Source organism: Podarcis raffonei, chromosome 1 (genome assembly GCF_027172205.1).
Source record: "Podarcis raffonei isolate rPodRaf1 chromosome 1, rPodRaf1.pri, whole genome shotgun sequence".
NCBI classification, from domain to species: domain Eukaryota; kingdom Metazoa; phylum Chordata; class Lepidosauria; order Squamata; family Lacertidae; genus Podarcis; species Podarcis raffonei.
In genome coordinates this window covers 20,101,671-20,122,062 of record NC_070602.1, presented here as the reverse complement: position 1 = coordinate 20,122,062, position 20,392 = coordinate 20,101,671, and positions in this window count along the sequence as shown.

The window sequence follows — 20,392 nt, the reverse complement described above, 5'->3', positions numbered from 1 at the left end:
TAGGCTGCTATATATGATGGCAGAAAGCGTGGAAATTCCATTTCTAGTTCTGCTTCCTCTCCGCTGTGCATTATGGGCTCACCTCAGCAGTGGCCTTTCCAGCGCTTGCCTCCGGAGAGAGCTGTCTGATCACATTCCTTCAAGAACTTCTATCCCCCACTACAAAATAATACATGTGAGGACCAGCTTCTTCTTCGTCCAGAGAGGTATGTATCTTGGAAACCAATGAGTAAGAAGAAGAAAAAGTCCACTTCCCTGGAGTAACAATCAGTGACTTGCCATCTTTAAAAGGTCAGGCCTTTTTTTGTTGTTGTTCAGCCATAACATATTGTGTGCAAGAAGTGCTTCAGATTGGTGGATTCTTCTTTGCCTGCAGTTTGGAAGTGCTGTAGATTCTTACCTTGACAAAGATCACTTATGAAGTCCGGCTGACCTTGGGGTGCTGAGTTCCACGTTCAGACCCACATTCAGCAGCACAGAATGGTGTCAGCAAGGGGCTTGAGGGCAGTAGGTATTGAGATCATTAATATTGCACTTGCGGAAGCTACTGGGTGAATAAATACTGACTCTCATGCTGAAATAAAAATTATCCAGTCCAAAAATATGGTTCAAAAGCTTTACTCACAGGACTTAATTTCAAAACAACTTAAAACAATAAAAACTGCAACCAGTTAGTTTCATATTTCTTATATAGTGGTACCTTGGGTTATAGACGCTTCAGGTTACAGACGCTTTAGGTTACAGACTCCGCTAACCCAGAAATAGTACCTTGGGTTAAGAACTTTGCTTCAGGATGAGAACAGAAATAGTGCGGTGGCAGTGGGAGGCCCCATTATCTAAAGTGGTGCCTCAGTTTAAGAACAGTTTCAGGTTAAGAACCGACCTCTGGAACGAATTTAGTTCTTAACCCGAGGTACCACTGTACTGATCCCAGAATAAGGCATACTGCATTAAATATATGTTGCATTCTGTGCTAAAAATCAAAGCACTCTCTCTCTCTTCTCCATTGCAGTTTGCTGGAGACAGGGAATCACACATCCATTCTCTTTGGTAGCTTAGAACAAAAGGAGCACCACACCCAACATGGATGCCTACCAGATTAGCATATGCATAGACCTGAAATACTATATTTTTCATGTGACTGTGAGCTAATGACCTTGTGACAGAGCCACAAAGATACAGTTCCATTACACAACTCCATTAATGATTAGGCTGGTAGGCTCTTCTTCAACTTCATGGGAACTTCCAGCCATGCTTCACAGTATGTAATGCAAGCACATTATGTAATTCCCATTTCAACGTACATTAAACAATTATATTGGTTAGGGACAAACCTATGGCCATTCTTATGTCGTTTGAGTCCATCTCCCATCAGCTCCCAGCCAGCATGATCAATAATCAGAGATTATAGTTGTTGGAGTCCCACAACATATGGATAGCCACAAATTCCTGACCACTGTTCTAGGGCTTGAATCAGGATCCTTGTGGTGTGAAACAGGGATCTAAACTTCCATATACTGTTTATGCTTGGTTCTGAAACCCCTTGTCAAGCACAGAAGGAAACCACTGTTTCCGTTTCTCATTTTTCTCAAGGAGTCTGAGTTGGAGAACACCAGTTCCACTTACCTGAACTTGTATCAAGTTGCTGGTGATTGAAAGAGAATGAAGCGAAGCGTTTTCTCAACATTTCAAATGCATTTAAGATTCAAGTGCACTTGAAACTCCTGTGCTCCTGTGGTGAGTTTTATCCCTCTGGTTTCAGGTGCTGCCAGTAGACACTGGAGAGAAATGTTGCATAAGCATGTTGCTTTGAAGGCAGCGACCTTTATGCCTGCAGACCGACTCCATGAACAGCTTATTGTGGTCTCCCTGAATTTGCTCTCAGGCATAATAACTTCTACTGTAAGATAAAAAAGGTAAAGGACCCCTGGACGGTTAAGTCCAGTCAAAGGTGACTATGGGGTTGCGGCGCTCATCTCGCTTTCAGGCCAAGGGCAGCCTGAAATTTCTGCTGTACTTTTTGCACAAGCCTAAGACATTTTACAAAGCACAGGGTGCCCTGCACACACACACATTCCTTGTACAGGATGTACCCAGCCTGACAGAATCCTATCTTACCTCAACAGTGGCAATGAGATAACATTGCTCAAGGTAACCGAGGGCAGCAGGCTAACTGATGGGATCCAAGTGAATGGTGGGAGCTGTTTGGCAGGGCTGGCCGGCTCTGCTTTTGCAAACCACAAATTGTTGTTCATCTAAGGTAGGCACCCCCAAACTCGGCCCTCCAGATGTTTTGGGACTAAATTCCCATCATCCCTGACCACTGGTCCTGTTAGCTAGGGATGATGGGAGTTGTAGTCCCAAAACATCTGGAGGGCCGAGTTTGTGGGTGCCTGATCTAAGGAATCGTCCACACTTACCTTTCCTCTGCATTTCTCAGCACAGGTTTGGGCTTTCTAGGTTCATGAAAACCCGCTCATTATAGTTAAACCAGAGCAAACAGCAAACTGCTGAAAACTAAATTGCTGTTTGCTCCAATTCAGTGGTAAAGATTGGGTTTTCCTGGGGAAAGTGGCAGGGCAAAAAATAGAGCACTCAGACACAGACCAGAAAAACGCAGACCTGTGCCTAGAAAGTGTGAGGCAAAATGTAAGTGTGGGTGAGCCTTAACACTCAGGAAACTTTACCTACTCAGCCCAGTGCTCTGCGGGTCAGCACCATGACAACAACAGCATCAACCAAAATGATATCCCACTCTTCTACTAAGTGTACCCAGAGTGGCATATAACAACATCCTAAAACCATATCATGTAATAGATAAAAATGTCAGTACAATAAGCAAATTCTAAGCAGTAAGAAAACCAACACTTAAACCGAAAACATGAGATAAGTCAACCATTTGACTTCTTGGAAAAACCAAGGCAACTGAGTGACTTGAAAAGTTGGGGACTCCCTCGTCCCATTTGAGATGCCTTGTTAATGGAGTGGCCCGGCTGAGGAACATGAGAGTTTGCCCAGAACTGCCCCAATTTGCCTAGTTATTAGGGTTACACACATAGCTGATGCATACCCCTAACAAATACTATGCCCAACGTAGCTCTCAGCAAGAAGAAAAGAGAATACCTTTGACTGCGCACCTTTAAATAAATGATGTCCTCCTCAAGTGATATCATAGTAACGAAATCATTTTGCCAAAACTAGGAGCACTATGGGAACTGTAGCACGAAAAGAAAAGAAAAGGAGGACTAACCATCCTAATTATTGTTGGGCATCTCAAACACAAATATTGAACCTCACAAAAATTGGGGACACCACTAGCTTAATCTCTGAGATCTCATTAGCCTCCTTTACAATATGCATTTCTGCAGACAATTACATTGTCCGATAGCACTCCACCTTCCTCCCTTTACGCTCCCAGCCCCATGAATTTTAATGTGATGCTCAGCACTTATAAAAAGCTAGAATCTTCAAGATTTCCTTGTTAATGGATGTTTTATGTTCTCCTCTCTTATTTTTGAAATGTGTTAATGCTTTACTTATGCAAGCTACAGGATGCGCCCTACCACAGGGATGTTTTGGTGAATACAGCACTCATCACTGCAAAGTATTTTGGAGAGTTTGCTGCAAAATTGCCATTCCAATTCATTAGAGCCAAGGAACATAATTACCATCGGAACACCCTAAAACTTTCACTTCTTGACATTGAGAAGACAGCTTTTAATGGATGACCGGGGCCTCTCAGCTTGTCAAGTAAAAGTGGTTCTGGGATTTTTATTTATTGCTTATAATTCAATGGAAGCCAGAGTGGGCAGAGGGCATAAAAGGGAAAGAACAACTAATTAGGATGGGGTAAAACAGGAAGCTCAGGGTGGCAGGATTTGTCATTTTTAGTACTCTCCCTTCCTCATTTTCCCAGTCTTAAGTTCAATGGTCTGCAATTTGCAGCATTGTTCTATTTTAAAAATTGTAAACCTGTTTTCCCCACTAGTAAACCCTAGTCTTCCATGATACCGCTAGATTATGTCACTTAAGAATTCTAATGCGTATCAGTTTTGTTTCATTGTGCAACTTGGAGTAATTGGTCTGGTTGGAGTTTCGCTTGTCCATCACAGTGGACATGAAAAAGCCACAAACCTGTTGCAGGACTTCAAGGCACATTGCATGTGACATCATTCTGATGCCATGGAAACAGAAAGGTAGGCGGCACTACCCACCTGTCAAATGTGTTAGGATATTTCCGTTCCACCTTAAAAGGGAGCAGGCTGTGAGTCACAGAGTCTGCGTATTTCCTGTTTCACAGGATTTTTCTGTTGTGTCTTTGCTTTCGTTTCTCTCTTGTTGCCTGAACGCGCAAGCAGGCAGTCATGTTTTTCTTTGTTCTGATCACCGCTGAATAAACTTGGAAAAATGCTCTCCTGCTGTGCATCTTTCGCTGTGTGAATTCTGCTGATAGAGTGTGCACCAGCCTAAGAATGTGGCAATCTATTTCTGAGGCTTCGTGTCGCTAATTGCTGATACTGCGTGTCTACGGGAGATCGATGGATCGTCCGGCAGCCGGCTTGGGGGCTATGATGGACTCTATCCCCCTGGCAGTATCCCAACAAAATGTGCCCTGCAAGGCCGATCCTGATAAGCATCTGGCCCACTGAGCCAAAAAGGTTGCCTACCCCTTAATTACGTTAACTGTGTGTTTACATTCTGATGCTCACCTGGGCCCCAAAGAAATAGGTGTGTTCAAGGGTGCCAACTCATGGGGGCTGAGCCCTTTTGGGGGGACCGTGACCCTGCAATGTCCAAAAAAATCAGTGCTGGAGGAAGCTTAGTGGAGAGCCAAACATGGCATGGCTTCAGTGGTCAGCTCCTTTTCCTCCTCTCCTGTCAAGAAGGGGAAAGAGGGTCAAAGCAGCTCTCTGCCAGTGCTGGTGGTAGGAGGAGGAGCCACTGTCCATTGAAGCCGTGCAGCCACTGCATTTGTCTCTGCCCCCGACTCCTCCCAACATCCTGATGTCGCATGTGTGTGATGTCACAGGTGACTTCACGCATGCGCGACGTCAGATCCCCCAATCACCCTCGCAAGCTGGCGCCTCTGAGTGTGTGTCTCTCTTTTGTTGTTGATGGGGAGTGGGTGGATAATGTCATTATATAGTTTAGTCACTAGATGGCACTGGACTCGGTTGCATCTGAGTGGAACCAGGAGTTTCCTGTGTCTGTTCTATTCTTGTTTCAGCAAGACTGTAAAAGTTCTTAGACAGGAAGCTGTCATCTACCGAGTCAGACCACTGATTTGTTTAGCTCTGACTCTCCCAACCCTAACTGAAGATGCCATGGACTGAACCTGGGATTTTTGCATGCAAGGCAAATACTGTGCCACCGATGTGCCCACAGAACCCTTATTTTCTTTCATACCTTTATGAACAGCGGAGCTTAGATGAAGTGCTGTGAGCTTCAGAGTTAGACTGTGTGCCCAACAGGACTCCCTCAAAGAATGCCTGAGCACAGAGGGACTCCTCAGACCTGTCAGCTGTGTCATAAAATCCCCATGTGGTTGAAACCTGCAAAGCTCAGAGAAGATGTTAGCAGCTGAATTGAACAGCTGTCTAAACAGCCCCGTTTGCAGGCAACATTCCCTTGACTTTCCTGCTTCACTTTATTCTCCTCAGAATAATATCTATTAGTATGTCAACCCTGCTGGCTGCCACACAATTAAAATGCCACTTGTCATTTTCCAAGAGTCTTTTTTTATAAAAAAAAATCCTCTCAGGGCTGAAAGGATTGCAACTTAATTGCTTGGCCTAATTTCCCTTGAAATCGTCAACCTTTCTCTTTCTAGCTCTTTAGAGCCACTGAAGGTGGCCATTTTGCAAAAATATATTCGTTTCATATTTCAAGTGAGTGCTCAAGAGCTTGCTTCTTTATCCTCTCTAGTGTATGGTGGTTTCTATCGTTTCTCATTTATTTATGAAATTTACATCCTGCCCTTTGTCTCAAAGCAGCCCAGGGCCGGCCCTACCATTTGGCAGAGTTGGCTGTCTGCCCTGGGCAGCTGCTATTGAGTTTCATGCAAGGGCAACAAATGGTTAGTCTACATGTAATGTTTTTCACTGCCAGGAAGAGGGAGAGGCATTTGTGGGTTTCTCCCAGATAAAACCCATTTATCTGGGAGTAATGGGCGGCTGTCATTGAGTAAGCTGGATCATTTTCAAGGGAGCCTTGTATACCCCCTTCCAGCAACTCCTGCAGCCAAGCTGGTGTCAGTCATATTGCTCCCTTTCCTTGAGACCGCATCAGTGAGTCCGAGAGGGGGGTCTTGTCATTGGGCAGCCCAGGAACCCCATACACAATGCCCAGGCTTGTGCCCTGGGGAGATCACTTCAGTGTTGCTAACCCAGCAGTTTGACTTCTTCCCCCAGAGGTGCATCAACATGCCATTGGACCTACGTAATTGCATCTAAGTGGAGTTGGGAGTTTCCTGCACCAATTCTAGTCTTGTTTAAGAGAGGCAATACGAGTAAGAGCTCTTGGAACATAGGAAGCTGCCACATACCAATTCAGACCATTGGTTCATCTCACTCAGTATTGTCAACATGGCCAGCAGTGGTTCTCTAGGGTATCAGTCAGGGCATCTTTCTCAGCCCTGGGGGAGCATTCTGCCCCTGAGCTACAGCTCTTCCCCTTCTTACTTAGCTTCCTGACTGGCATGTCCTCCAAGCTTTCCATGAAAATCCCCACCCAGAGATATTAATTTTTGCATATTACCTGTACATTACTATCTTGATATAGCAGATCTGGGGAACTTGTGGCCTTCCAGAGGTTGATGAACGCCAATTCCTATGAGACCCAGCCATCATGTCCCATGACCAGGGTGATAGGAGATGGAATCTATCAACACCAGGAGAACCACAGGTTCTCCGATTTCAGACACATGTGTACTATTTATAAGCAATGCTGTGTGCAAAACTGTATACTGATAAATCCGTTCCCAAGTACAACAGGTACACAAGAAGCATCTATCTGATTCCCTGCCTTTCTTTCTCTTATGCTGGTTTTGAGCCATGAAAGCAGATGCAACAAGGCAGCACGGCATTCCTTCCGCCTGATAACAGAGCACAAGAGCTCTCTTCCTTATAAAGTGTTGTCGTCTCAGGCAGCCTCCTGCACCACTCTGTCGCAAACCCAGATGAGCGTTTGACCATTAATAACTTGATAACCAAGCCAGCCTTGCCTTTCCACTGTAGCTCAGAAACATTGGCAGGACCCAAGTAAGGCAACATTTATTTATTGGGTGCAACCGGGAACCAAGCGACGAACATCTTACAGTGTTCTTTGCTTGAGGAATTTCCCCGACACAGATTTAAATCTTACTAATTTTATTAGATACAAGCGAAAGAAATGGCACCGAGCTTGTTTAAAGGGCTTCAGGCCAGACACTCCACACTCCATTACGCTGCGCAGCTCGGTGGAATTCATCTGAGCTATGCCAGTGTAAAATTGATCCAACGGAGAGGAAAATCAGGCCTGTTAACAACCATTCCTCATTAAGAATTTCTCTTTCCTGGGTTGAACAGTAGGAGAGAATCTCGGCTTGTGCAAACGGGTCTCTTTCTGCTGTGGTGAGGTTTCACAGGAAAATGAAATAGGAAGGGACTGAGGTAATTTTTTTTTTGCCAAGGAACAAGAATGGGGCCTCCACTCCCCTTTCCCCTCAACCATTAAACAGAACTAACTTGCCTCAAGCCAAGAATGTCCCCAACTCCATGACCTTCCAACTTGTATGTCTAAATACCCTTGTATTTCTGAATTAATGTGTCCTGATCTGCCTGAATAGTTTCCTAGTCTTTCCTGTATGGTTGGCAGGTTGCAAACTAAATGAAAAAATAATGTGCATTTATCTTTAAAAGGAATCGATGGCACAAGTGATGAGATAGCTACGGCTGCTGGGTTTGTACCTTCTAACTGAAGTCCTCGTTGTGCAGTCAAATTGGCCCTGGTGAGTCACACTGATGCCATGCATGGTCCCCCCACCCCCACCCTCAACTGGTCTCTGGATGTGTGATTCAAGGAAAGGCATTGAAAGACATTTTCTAAAAGGCCACAGAATTTCCTGCACAGGAAAGGAAGTGAAGGAGATCGATGGATGGATGGATGGATAGTAGAAAGATAGAAGATGATGATAGATTAGATGATAGATAGATAGATAGATAGATAGATAGATAGATAGATAGATGGATGATAGATAGATGATAGATAGATGATAGCTTAGATAGATGATAGAGATGATAGATAGATAGATGATAGATAGATAGATAGATAGATAGATAGATAGATAGATGATAGATAGATGATAGATAGATAGATAGATAGATAGATAGATGATAAATAGATAGATAGATGATAGATGATAGATAGATAGATATAGATAGATGATAGATGATAGATAGATAGATGATAGATAGATAGATAGATAGATAGATAGATAGATGATAGATAGATGATAGATATAGATAGATACCAAATCTTGAGGGGGCCACACCTTGTTGGGCCTCCCCACAGTGGAGGCATTTCACAAGTGGGCCTTAAACCTGATTGAAATGGATCCTGATTGTACCAATCTGTACCATGCAGAGAAACTATCTGCTTATTTTTTCTTACTCCATTTTTAATTTTCCAGCTTGTGCTAAAGGCAGACAGTGCTTCTTCCACTCCCATTATGCATTTCCCTTCCTGCACCACATTGAGCATAAAACCTACCCTGCTCTTAAAGTGAAACCATGTGCGAGCACACACACACACACACACACACACACAGAGAGAGAGTGAGAGAGAGAGAGAGTACCCAGTTCTGTATCATTAATTAAAAGTAGTGTGATGTTGAGGGAAACAGTTCTGATTTGTCTAGAATCATAGAACCACAGAACAGTAGAATTGGAAGGGACCCCAAGGGTCATCTAGCCCAACCCCCTGCAATACTTATTGTCAGAGGCTCAGGAGCAGAAGCACAGGGGAGAGAGCAAATAGAGAGCGGAGGAGAGGAATCCGAGGGGAGCGTAGGGGAATATGACAGTGACCCGAGAGATTCCATGAGCTTCTCCAGCGAATCAGAAGATTCCCAGAAGGGGGCGCCTATGGTAAGGACAAGGGAGGTCCCAGGGGGGACGCACCAGAAGCAAGGGGCCAGCGGGGACTCCCAAGGGAGCAGCGGAGGATCAGGACCAGCTCCCCCACCAGAGCGCAGGGGGGGGGGAAGAATCACATGAGTCAGGACCAGCCTCTCCTCCAGCGGGGAGAGAAGATGAGTCAGGGATGACCACGCCCCCATCGGAAAGTGGGGAAACGGAGGGAAGGTCAGGTCCAGCTAGCCTCCCCGAAGGAGGGAGCAGTGACACAAGTGTAACGGTCAGAAGGAAAGTGGGAGGCTGCGCGCGCGCGCCAAGTTCAAATGTGCAGGAGCGCGGGACAGCAGAAAACCCGGATTGGGAGCCAGGTCCTAAAGCCCGAAGGAGGGAGGGGGAAGAGTCAGGGGACTCAGCGTCAGAGGAGTCTAGGAAGGGTGAGACCCCGACTAGCAGGCGGACCCAGAGAAGGAAGGAACAGAGGAAGAGGTGGAGTAAGGCTAGAATCTTAAACTGGTGTCAGGGGGGAGGAGATTCAGATGGAGCTTCGGCGGTCTAAGGTTACAGACGTAGCGTTGCACGCTGCGCGTGTGGAAGTGAAACTGAACTTCAATAAAGACTTTTATACTAAAGAACGAAGCAGCGTTGGTCTTGTGTGAGCTGGGACCTTGGGCAGCGCTGACACTTATGATTTTTCTTGATGAAGAAGTACCACAGGAGCCAGCTTTTAATACACTGCTTAGAAACAACCAAGCAGTATATAAGCAGCTGCGGTAAATAATAAATAAGTAAATTAGTCTCAATGTGCACAAACCATGCACATTTAAAGCAACAGATGTGGCCACTTGCCACTGCTCACACTTGCCCAGTCTCAGGGGATGTGAAGGAAGCCCTGGAGAAAGACTGGCCTTCCATCGGACACGTCTGAACAGACCTGAAAGGAGATGATGTACACTTTCCACTTGGGTCAACAATATTCAGATGCAGGAAAAGGAACATAAAACAGACCCAGATAGGCTGTATCAGGGAAGTCCTGGTCGATCGTGTGATCCTGATTGATGCCCCCCCCAAAAATATCACCAACCTTGGGGGTCTCCCTCCCCCCAAAAAGTTCAACAATTTGGTCAATACAATGGGTAGATCACTGCCAGTTCTTTTTTTAGTGGGAGTAGATCGCAGTCTCTTTGAAGTTGGACATCCCTGGGCTATATAATGCCATCATCCACCATCATTTTATTATTCAGGCTGAGCAACAGGAAAGAAATGTTACTGAAACCTTCACTTTCTTAAAATGATGTTGGAATTGACCTAAGTGGACTTGGTAATAAGATCAGTAAGAGTAAGAAAAAATGGTAGGACAATTAGTTAAGGTATAAAGTTGTAAATTCGATGAAAATCAACCTAAATGTTATAATGAAAAAGGGGTAAGGATATGCTGAACCAATGTTATGACTGGGAATACAGGAGAGGGAGGCGCGAGGAGGTCAAAGAAATAAGCGAATGAGAATTTTGAAAAAATGAGAAATTTGAGTTGGTTCTTAATTTTTTCTTCTTCTTTTGTTATGTGATTGAGTGTTTTTTCTTTTTTTGATGTATGTTCTGTGGTTTTTCTGTTTTTGTATGCATTTTTTTTGTTATGATTATTCTTTGTTTTATTTGTGAAAAATTTAATAAATATCTTTTAAAAAAAAATATGAAACCTTCACTTTCTACCTTGTGTCAGTTCCCCTTCAATGTAGGCTGTCTCCCTTGCTAGTTAGCGCTCTCTCTGTGCTATATAGTCTGCCAGTTTCCCCACAGGGAAAAGCAGGAAGAAAATCAAACTGAGACTGAAGCCTTCTAGTGAGTGGGAGGGACACTAATCCCACTGCTACCCGATTCCTCCTGGATTCTGCCAGCGCTGAATTTCCATGTTGCCCACTGTTTCTGTACTCTGCAAGTGGGTGGTACGTTTTCGCAAGGCCCGTAGAGTAGTTGGTTCCAGTTATTAATCATGACTGTGGATTTCCACAACAACAACACTCAAATGCTCCTTAAAGATGAGCTTTTAGTAAACTCATTAAATCATCAGTGATGGCAAAAATTTCCATATTTGGTGGTGCATTGGGAAGGATAAATAATGCATCAATTTCTCGACAGGCAAGGGCCCATCAGCTACTTGCGTGCAAGCTTGCTGCCAAATATATACAGAACATTTCAAAGAAGACTGGGTCATGTCATGTAACGGTTCCCACCAGTGTGATTTCACTAGGAAAATCAGTGCCAGAACTCATCATGAACTCGCTCTCTTAGAATGGCCATGGTGGCCACCTGAGAGGTGCCGGAGCTGAGTTGTGGTGAGTTCCAGCTGAAACTAGACTGGTGACTGGGAGCGGCCGCTGAGACCATATAACACTGGTCTTGAAAGACCTACACTGGCTCCCAGTAGGTTTACGAGCACAATTCAAAGTGTTGGTGCTGACCTTTAAAGCCCTAAATGGCCTCGGTCCAGTATACCTGAAGGAGCGTCTCCACCTCCATCGTTCTGCCCGGACACTGAGGTCCAGCGCCGAGGGCCTTCTGGCGGTTCCCTCACTGCGAGAAGCCAAGTTACAGGGAACCAGGCAGAGGACCTTCTCGGTAGTGGCACCTGCCCTGTGGAATGCCCTCCCACCAGATGTCAAAGAGATAAATAACTACCAAACATTTAGAAGACATCTGAAGGCAGCCCTGTTTAGGGAAGCTTTTCATGTTTAATAGGTTATTGTACTTTAGTGTTTTGTTGGAAGCCACCCAGAGTGGCTGAGGAAACCCAGCCAGATTGGCGGGGTATAAATAAATTATTATTATTATTATTATTATTATTATTATTATTATTATTATTATGGCTGATAGGCGTGGTAAACCAGTTGATGACTGTTAACGACTGCAATTACGGTAGTCCTACAGGAAAAAGCAAGGGATGGTATGCAGGTGACCAAAAATAGCTTTAGCATGTACAATGAGACAAGAATCCAATATCTCTATTAAGACCAGGTGTCTCCATAGTTTTCAGTTTAGTAATAAGTTGTAATTCAGCAACTTCTCCTACATAGATTTGAAAGAGAAGTTGCTGAATAACAAACTTAGTTGGTCTCTGAGGTGCTACTGGACAATTTTTTAATTTTTTTCATTTCTTTATTGAGATTCCTCCATTGCAGGAGATGGACTAGATGATCCCCTTGGGACCCCTCCCAACTCTCCAATTCTAGGATTCTCCATTTACCTACCGAAAGCTTTTCTGTGTTCAGGCTAAAAAGATCGCTGCAGTTTGATTCACTCAGGAAGCCTTTAACCGGAAAACAAGGGTCCTGCATGTGTAAAAACAGATGTTGAACAAGTACAGCAATAATTGAATTTATTTTCTTTTTCTTTTCCTTTATTTAGGGCCTCTGGTAAAAAATATTAAAGTGGAAGCAAATTCGTTTCCTGGTCCTTCATTATCTAGAGCCTGTTGCTGTTGTGCATTGCCATTAATCTAAATGGGATATGGAAGATGGTATCTTGACCTGTATGAGCAGAATAAACATGAGGCTCGCCTGGGGGAGCACTCTTTTTTCCAATCCTCTGTGCTCTCTCCATTATTTTTGGAGATAAAAAAGGAAGCTTGCCATTCTTCTTGACCTTATTTTTTACTGTTTTCTACACAGAAGTCTCCTCAGCAGCCTTGCCTCTGCAATACAGGAATCTTGCCTTCAGCACATCCCATGTCTTGATAATAATTAAGAGTTGGAGTGGTTCAGTTAGGGTTTTAATGCAATTAAAATATGTGAATTGAAACACAGCCATCTCTCGAAATTCCCATTTTTCTGAATCCTGCAATTCAATATAGGAAAATGCATATATTTGGGGGAAGCATGCAGAAATTCATCTCTTAGTGAAAATAACATGCAAAAATACATGAGGGATTTGATCGTAGAAATGTGTGTATTGGGGAAAATACGCACCAAAATGCATATTTTGCAAGGGGACTTCTAAAAGAAAATCACAAACTGATGTGGAAATGTGATGAACTGAAGATTGGAAAAGTGAGAGAAATAAAAGTGGACAGATCCGCCCAACTCTAATAACTGCAGACACTTTCACTAGCATGTGTGTGGAGCTAAAGTGACAACGTGCTTGATGTCTGAATTTCTCCATAATTCTCAGTACCAAGACCCATGAATACATCACTTATAATGAATTACATGGTCAAGACTCCTTGACTTTGACCCAGCAATAATAAATGTCTCCTACATCTATGTCATCTGAGTCTTGCAGCCCAGTGTTTCTGGCTCATCCTGTCCAAGAAGTTTGAGAAGCATTTTGAGTGAAGAATGGAAGGCCGTGGATACAAACTGAAGAATCACTCCCTCAGGCTAGTTGCTGCAGCTATGCGCAAGGCATTCAACCTCTCGGAAGCAGTGGAAACAGTCGACCCGCCGTAAGTGTTCCAGCAGGATTCAGAAAACAACCTCTTTCCTTTGGCAGGTTTCCAAAGAAGCATGCCATTTTCAGGCTGTTTTCATCTACCTTCTCTCATCTCCCCTGGCAACAGTGATGGGGAAAACAAAATCATCAGAGACTGCTTGGAATACTCTTTGCCTGGAGGGACCATGAAAGGGAGGGGGGGGGGTTGTTTCCTGACTTTGAAATTCTTGTTGAAGACCAAGAAGGAAGGAAATGAAGGATGCTTCCTCTGCTTGTGGACAATCCAAGAGTTTCAGAGTCGTCCCAAAGCTGGCATGGACTTAGACTCAGGTGTATAATTAAAGTCTTGTTGACTTTTAAAACACACAGTAAGTATCAGGAAGCAAGAGGCGGGGGTAAGGGTTCTTTCGACTGAACTTTCTCAAGGAAACAATGAAAGACACCTCAGACATGAGACATGCCCTGGGCTGATCAGGTAGGAAGAACAAGCAAGCATCTGGCTCTCTTGTTGTACGTACCTTCCAGTGTCATCAGCTAACCATTTCTTGGCAAGGGCACACACTCGTTTTTGCCTCCTTTCCCCAACTCCCCCCATTCCTATAGCAACACACATATTTAAATTTGCTCATCTGGGCGATTATAAATAATAAGATTCAAAAGTGACAAGAAACAGGAGTTTCTTCTGGGTGGATCTCTCTATGGAAAGCAATGGGCTAAAAACTGAGGAAAGTGAGGAACAGTTAGCACAGCTGATCCAAATCCAAGTTTTCATCGCTTGAAGGATGGACTGCTTCTAGCCATATCCATCCCCATCAACTGCCCTGGGAAAAACTGGGACATCCCATTTTTCCCTTGCCAGAGTATGGCAGCCATTTTGGATGCCTTACTCTCATGTGATTTTGGACCAAGAGCTCTCATTGAAAAAACTTTGTCGGGGATCTGCAATCTCATGCAGTGCCCCCAAACACAATTCTTGGAGGGTGTGTGTGTGTGGCATGCCTGAAAAGGCACTTTTTCTGAGACCACAATCTCATGTGGGTCACGTGACTCATGCAGGATTTTGGACCTGGAAGATGGCGTCCCAGATTTGGGCAGCATCGTGTTGGAGGGTATGCCATATCTAGTCATGACTTTTATACCAGTGGTATCCAAAATGGTGCTCTCAAGTTACTCCCAGAATCCCTGACCATTGACCATGCTGACAGGAGCAGATGAGAGCTGTTTTCCAGGAACATCAGGTAGGTGCCATGTTCACTAACTCTGTGAACATGTGTTTGCAACCAGGCTATGGCCTCTGCTTGCAATTCTGCATGGTCAAGGACCTTAAGGATGTAACCTAAGACGAGCCCAACTAGATCAGACCTATGGCCTATCTAGACCAGATGCCTGTGGGAAGCTCACAAGTTTTGGCCTGTTCCTCACAATTGCTTCCCAGCAACCAATATTCAGAGTCATACTGCCTCTGCTGCTGGAGGTCTTGTGCGTAGATGTTTGGCCCTCACCATGATTATCCAAGCCGGAATAAACAAATGTTACTTCTTCAGGTCACACTGTAGAGAAATTATTCATGCCGTTCCAGAGAGGTAGTCATGTTGATCTCTGGCAGGAAAGACGAGAAAGACCAAGTCTTACACGGTCAGACTCTGCAAGTGTTCCTATTTCCCAGGGGCAGTCCCAGATGTACAGAAGCCGTCCCGGTTTCTGATTTGCTCTTAGACTGTCCCGCTTTTCCTTAGGACGTTCCTGTTTTCATTGGAGAAATGTTGGAGGGTATGTACGGTACATAGTTAAACTATGGAACTCACCATAGCTGTCAACGTTTCCCTTTTTTTAAAGGAAATTCCCTTATTCCGAAAAGGATTCCTCTCAAGAAAAGTGGACAGCTATAGAACTCACCCCCACAGGATGCAGTGATAGCTACCAACTTGGATGTCTTTAGAAGAGAACTGGACTAATTCGTGGAGGACAAGGCTATCAACAGCTTCTAATCACAATGGCTGTGTTCTATCTCCACTGTCAGAGGCATCGTGCCTCTGAAGACTAGTTTCTGGGAATCGCAAGTGCTGTTGTGCTGAGGTCCAGCATGCAGGCTTCCCCCAGACATCTGGTCAGTCACTATGAGGACAGAATGCTTAACTGGACAGATCACTGGCCTGATCCAACAAGCTCATCCTATGTTTTATGATTCCATGAAGTCCTGTGCCATGGTAAATAAATGTGTTCATCTTTCAGGTGACGCAAGACTCTTGGTTGCTTTTGCTTCTTTATGCCTACTTCTTATTCCTTTATTATTATTTTGAAGGTCCAAAATGCACAACACTGGCTACGATGAGATAATGTCTCATAGAAAATATTACCGCATCCGTTGCTGTTAGACAAATAGTGGTTGATATTCTACTAATAAGGCTTACTAACAATTGGGAAGTGTGTGTTAGGGACCAGTGCTGAAATGCATCTGACAGTCCATCGGATGTGCATCGCCGGATGTCCACAGATGTCCTTCGTGGCCCAGGAGAATACTAATAGCCCTATCAATATGGGACAAATAGACTCTGAAGTCGCCTGCCGTGTGTTCCCACACTTAATAAGCTGTGAAACCTACTTTCGCAATGCCAAAAGGAATTAATGGATCTGCCATGACAACCTCTCAAAGCTTTTAAGAAGGCAAGCCCTTTTTCTTTTTTTAACTTGTGGAATGTAGAGAAAGATAGAACCAGTCAGAGGAGAGAGGTGTCTGAATAACTGAGATTGCAGTGATTGAGGGCCGGGGATTGCACAGTTGGCTTACCTTCCTGGCACGGAATGGAACAGTTATCAAATTCCGAAAGGATTAGACCCTTTGGCTAAACAAGCAAGTGGGATATTCCAAAGGGGTGAGGGTGCAATTTCCCCATATATTTTTTGATACTTTATTTAGAAAGAAAGAAGAAAAAGAACAATACATCAGTACAGAGGTGCATCTGATGCCTTCATTATACAGTTTTTAGCGAATGCTAAAAAATGCTTTTTATTCTGACTTTTAACACTTGAGGTTAAAACTTGATGTTTCTAACACCCACCTGCCTCCTTTTTATGGTTGTGAGTTGCTTTGAATTGTTTTAAATATTCTTTTTAATGCTGTATCCCACCCTGGGACCATACAGTGAAGGGCTGGTAATTAATTAATTAATTGCTGAGTAATAGATCTACAGATTATGATCTGTACAAATGAAGCTATTCAACAAGCTAAAGCAATTTGCACCAATCATTGGTAAAAGATATCCACCAATTGTTTAATTATATATATTTTCGTATCCCACCTTTTCCTCCAAGGAGCTCCAAGGTGGCCTACATGGTTCTCCCTCTCCTTGTTCAGTCTCCACAACCCTGTGAGGTAGGTTAAGCTGAGAGATAGTGAATAGCCCAAGGTCACCCCATGACCTTCATGACCGGGTGCAGATTTGAATCCTGGTCTCCTAGGTTCTAGTCCAACACTAACCACAATACCGCTCTTTCTCTCAGTGGCATCTTTCCACATTAACTTGAGACATTCCCAGAGTCCTTTGGAGAGTCCTTACTCTTCTTGACTCAGTTGTAAATGGATTCATCTAGTTTCTCCAGCTTAACCATAGGGATTCAGTCCACCATAATCAATAGCTGCCATTACCTTGTCTGAGATATAGCATAGGGCAAGTCTGGGATTGCTATAGAAGCAATGCACATCTAGGACGAGCCAAATGTCTAGAAATGACAGCTGCATTCAGCTTTGCCCCTAGTTGGCCGACAGAAAGACTGTATATCAGGTCCTCCCTTAAAGAGGGCACGTATTGTGGTGAGACCTGGACAACCGACACCCTGTGTTGTGGGTGGGAACATTTGGTAAGCCACAACACCTGATTGGTAGGTCCCTCAAAGCTGGGTACAATCTGGCCAATGGGATGCAGTCCAAACGGTTCGATGCACGTGACCCAGAGCGTCCTCTTTCGGCACATGCATTCGGAACACCCACCCACCTCTCCCTACTTTTAGGGCTTGTTGCACTTGACCTTGCTATACCTTCGTGTGTCGTCTGTCGTTGGGATAGGGGCACGGCAGGAATTTTCCCCACTTAGCTGATTGGCTGTTGCCATTTGGGTTTTGCCTGCCACGTAGCAAATTGTCACAACTTGTAAGGTTGCGAATAGGCTCTGGTTCAGGTGATAGGGATGGGAGAACGCTCTTGCCATCCCTATGTGAAGGGTATTCTCTTAAAGGAATCCAGGGACTTGATGGTTTGGTCAACCCCTGAGAGGAGGTTGTGCCCATGCCTGAGTCTAGGGGAGCATCTGAGGAGTGAACAGAGTCTGTTCCCAGGCTTTTCACCTGCCTCAGGTGTTCACCCTTGGCTGACCTATGCTGGTGCCCTGGGTCAGTGCTACCTGCATGGCAGGGAGCTAGGCGAACCAGAGCCTATGCAAGCAGTCATTTTCTGTAATCAATGAAGTTGTGGCCTAAATTCTGACAAAAACCAAACCAAAGATTTGAGTCAAGTGTGAATTTATTTTTTTTGGGGGGGGAGGTTTCTGGGTTTGAACATGCAATTAATTTTGGCAATTTAGCACAGACATTCCTATCTCTCATACAGGGAAACATTAATTCAGAGCTGCAGGTACACATATAGCTGAATTGGGGCCTTTTGCTTGTTGCAGTCAGTAGTCCAAACCATGAGGCTTCCACTTCACAAATCCTGTTGCATAATGCAACAGTGAAAGGTTAGTATTGCCTTTCTCAATTATCAACATGTTTGAAACGTTTCTATGATGCTTGCCAGAGAAGTGGGAAGTTGAAGGCAACTTTGGCAAGAGTTTGTTTCCTATGGAGGAAAGCACTGTGGAGATGTTTGTTGTCTTTATAATAACCTGTCTATCTCTGCAAACGGACAGATTGAAAACAGAAACGTCAAGAGTCCAATAGCAGACACAGCTGGCTCTGAAACAATTCAGGTTCCTTCAAATCCAATGGGCTTTTTGGAGTCTAGCAGGAAGTCTAGGTGTGCTGAAACAAGCACACGGGTGTTTTCTATTTATAGGCAAAAAGTGGAGAGAGGAGTCAACATTAATTAAGGGGAAATGGATCTTGTTGCACCACTGGCCACCAGCTCTTAAGAATTTGTAAGTGTGGTGCATTTAGGTAATTTTAGACAGTGGTCTTCATGGTCTCATTGTGTGTAGTTCTTCACTCACTTCAAGATGTAACAAGCCAGCCATGCAGCACTGGGGGGCGGGGAATGACTCCTGCTCAATCTGTTGAGTGTGGCCCTGGCCGTTCACCCAAAAGCTCTGCCCCAATGGCACTGCCGTTGTAGTCCTCACCTCCAGATGATGGACTACAGCTCCCATCATTCCCAGCATAGCCAATAGTCAGGAGCCGAAGTTCAGAAACAGCTACAGGACAGGATGGTGGGAACACCTGGTCTATAGCAAAGCCTAAAAGAAAACCCATTTCTCCCATTTACGTAACACAGCAGCATGGCTCCCAAGACTGCTGTATGCCATAAAGGATTTTTATGTCAACATCACACAATAATGCTTAGTTTTTCAAACTGAAGCTCAATTTTGTGAGGATTTCTTTGAAAACAAAAAATAGGAAGTCCCATCCTCCTATCTACTAAGAAGTAAGTCCCACTATTTCAGCGGGGCATAGCTAGCCAAAATTAGTTGACCTTACATAAATATTGTTGAAATTAATGGAACAGGTCAGTCACAACTTAGGCTGAAGCAAAAGCGAACGGGAACAGTTCCCTCTCCTCAGGAAAGAATGCCTCCCTTTCAGAACTCCCTCCCTGCAGACTGACTTATTTATTTATTAGATCTGTATACCACCAATCTGCAAACCACCAGATAAAAGCACAAATAAATAGTAACAGAAACAACGAAACAATAACCCAGGGCAGAAAGCGTTGATACCTTCAGCATGTTTTGCCCTCACTCTCAATGAGCTTTAAGGTACCCTGTCCGTACGGGCCAGTCTTGCCAGACTCTAGGGTTGTGCGCTCATCTCACTCTATAGGCCGGGAGCCAGCGCTGTCCGCAGACACTTCCGGGTCACGTGGCCAGCGTGACAAGCTGCATCTGGCGAGCCAGCACAGCACACGGAACGCCGTTTACCTTCCCGCTGGTAAGCGGTCCCTATTTATCTACTTGCACCTGAAGGTGCTTTCGAACCACTAGGTTGGCAGGTGCTGGGACCGAGCAACGGGAGCGCACCCCGCCGCGGGGATTCAAACCTCCGACCTTTCGATCAGCAAGTCCTAGGTGCTGAGGCTTTAAACAACAGCGCCACCCGCGTCCCTGTCTCAATGAGCTTTGCCTCGTCATAAAGCCAAATCTGATGCCATAGCAACCTTATACTATTCACAGGATCCCAGACAGGCTGGGAATACTACCTGTAGAAGGAAGATACAGTTTTTTAAACAAACAAACAAAACACAACAGTGTCAAAGCAAGTTCTGAGGGTTAGTGAACAGCATCTTAAAGTTAAGCAGTCAAGGAAGGGAATTGAACACCTGACCAGGGCCAGCCCTGTCATTAGATGATGTGAGGCAGCTGCTTCAAGGCGGCAAATGCTGGGGGTCAAGAAGCAGCAATGAGGAACTGAAGGATGGAGCCATGTGTGCTGCACAGTCTGTTTCCATTTTCCTATACCAGCTGCTGTTCACAGCTCACTGCCCTATTGCCAAAACTGAAGTGAGAATTAGCTGACTGTCCAATTGGCTTCTGTACTTTTACCGGGAGTGGCAGGGGGTATCTTGACCAAAATGCCTTAGGCTGGCCCTTCTCCTGGAAAGGTAAAAGGTAAAGGACCCCTGGATGGTTAAGTCTAGTCAAAGGCTACGA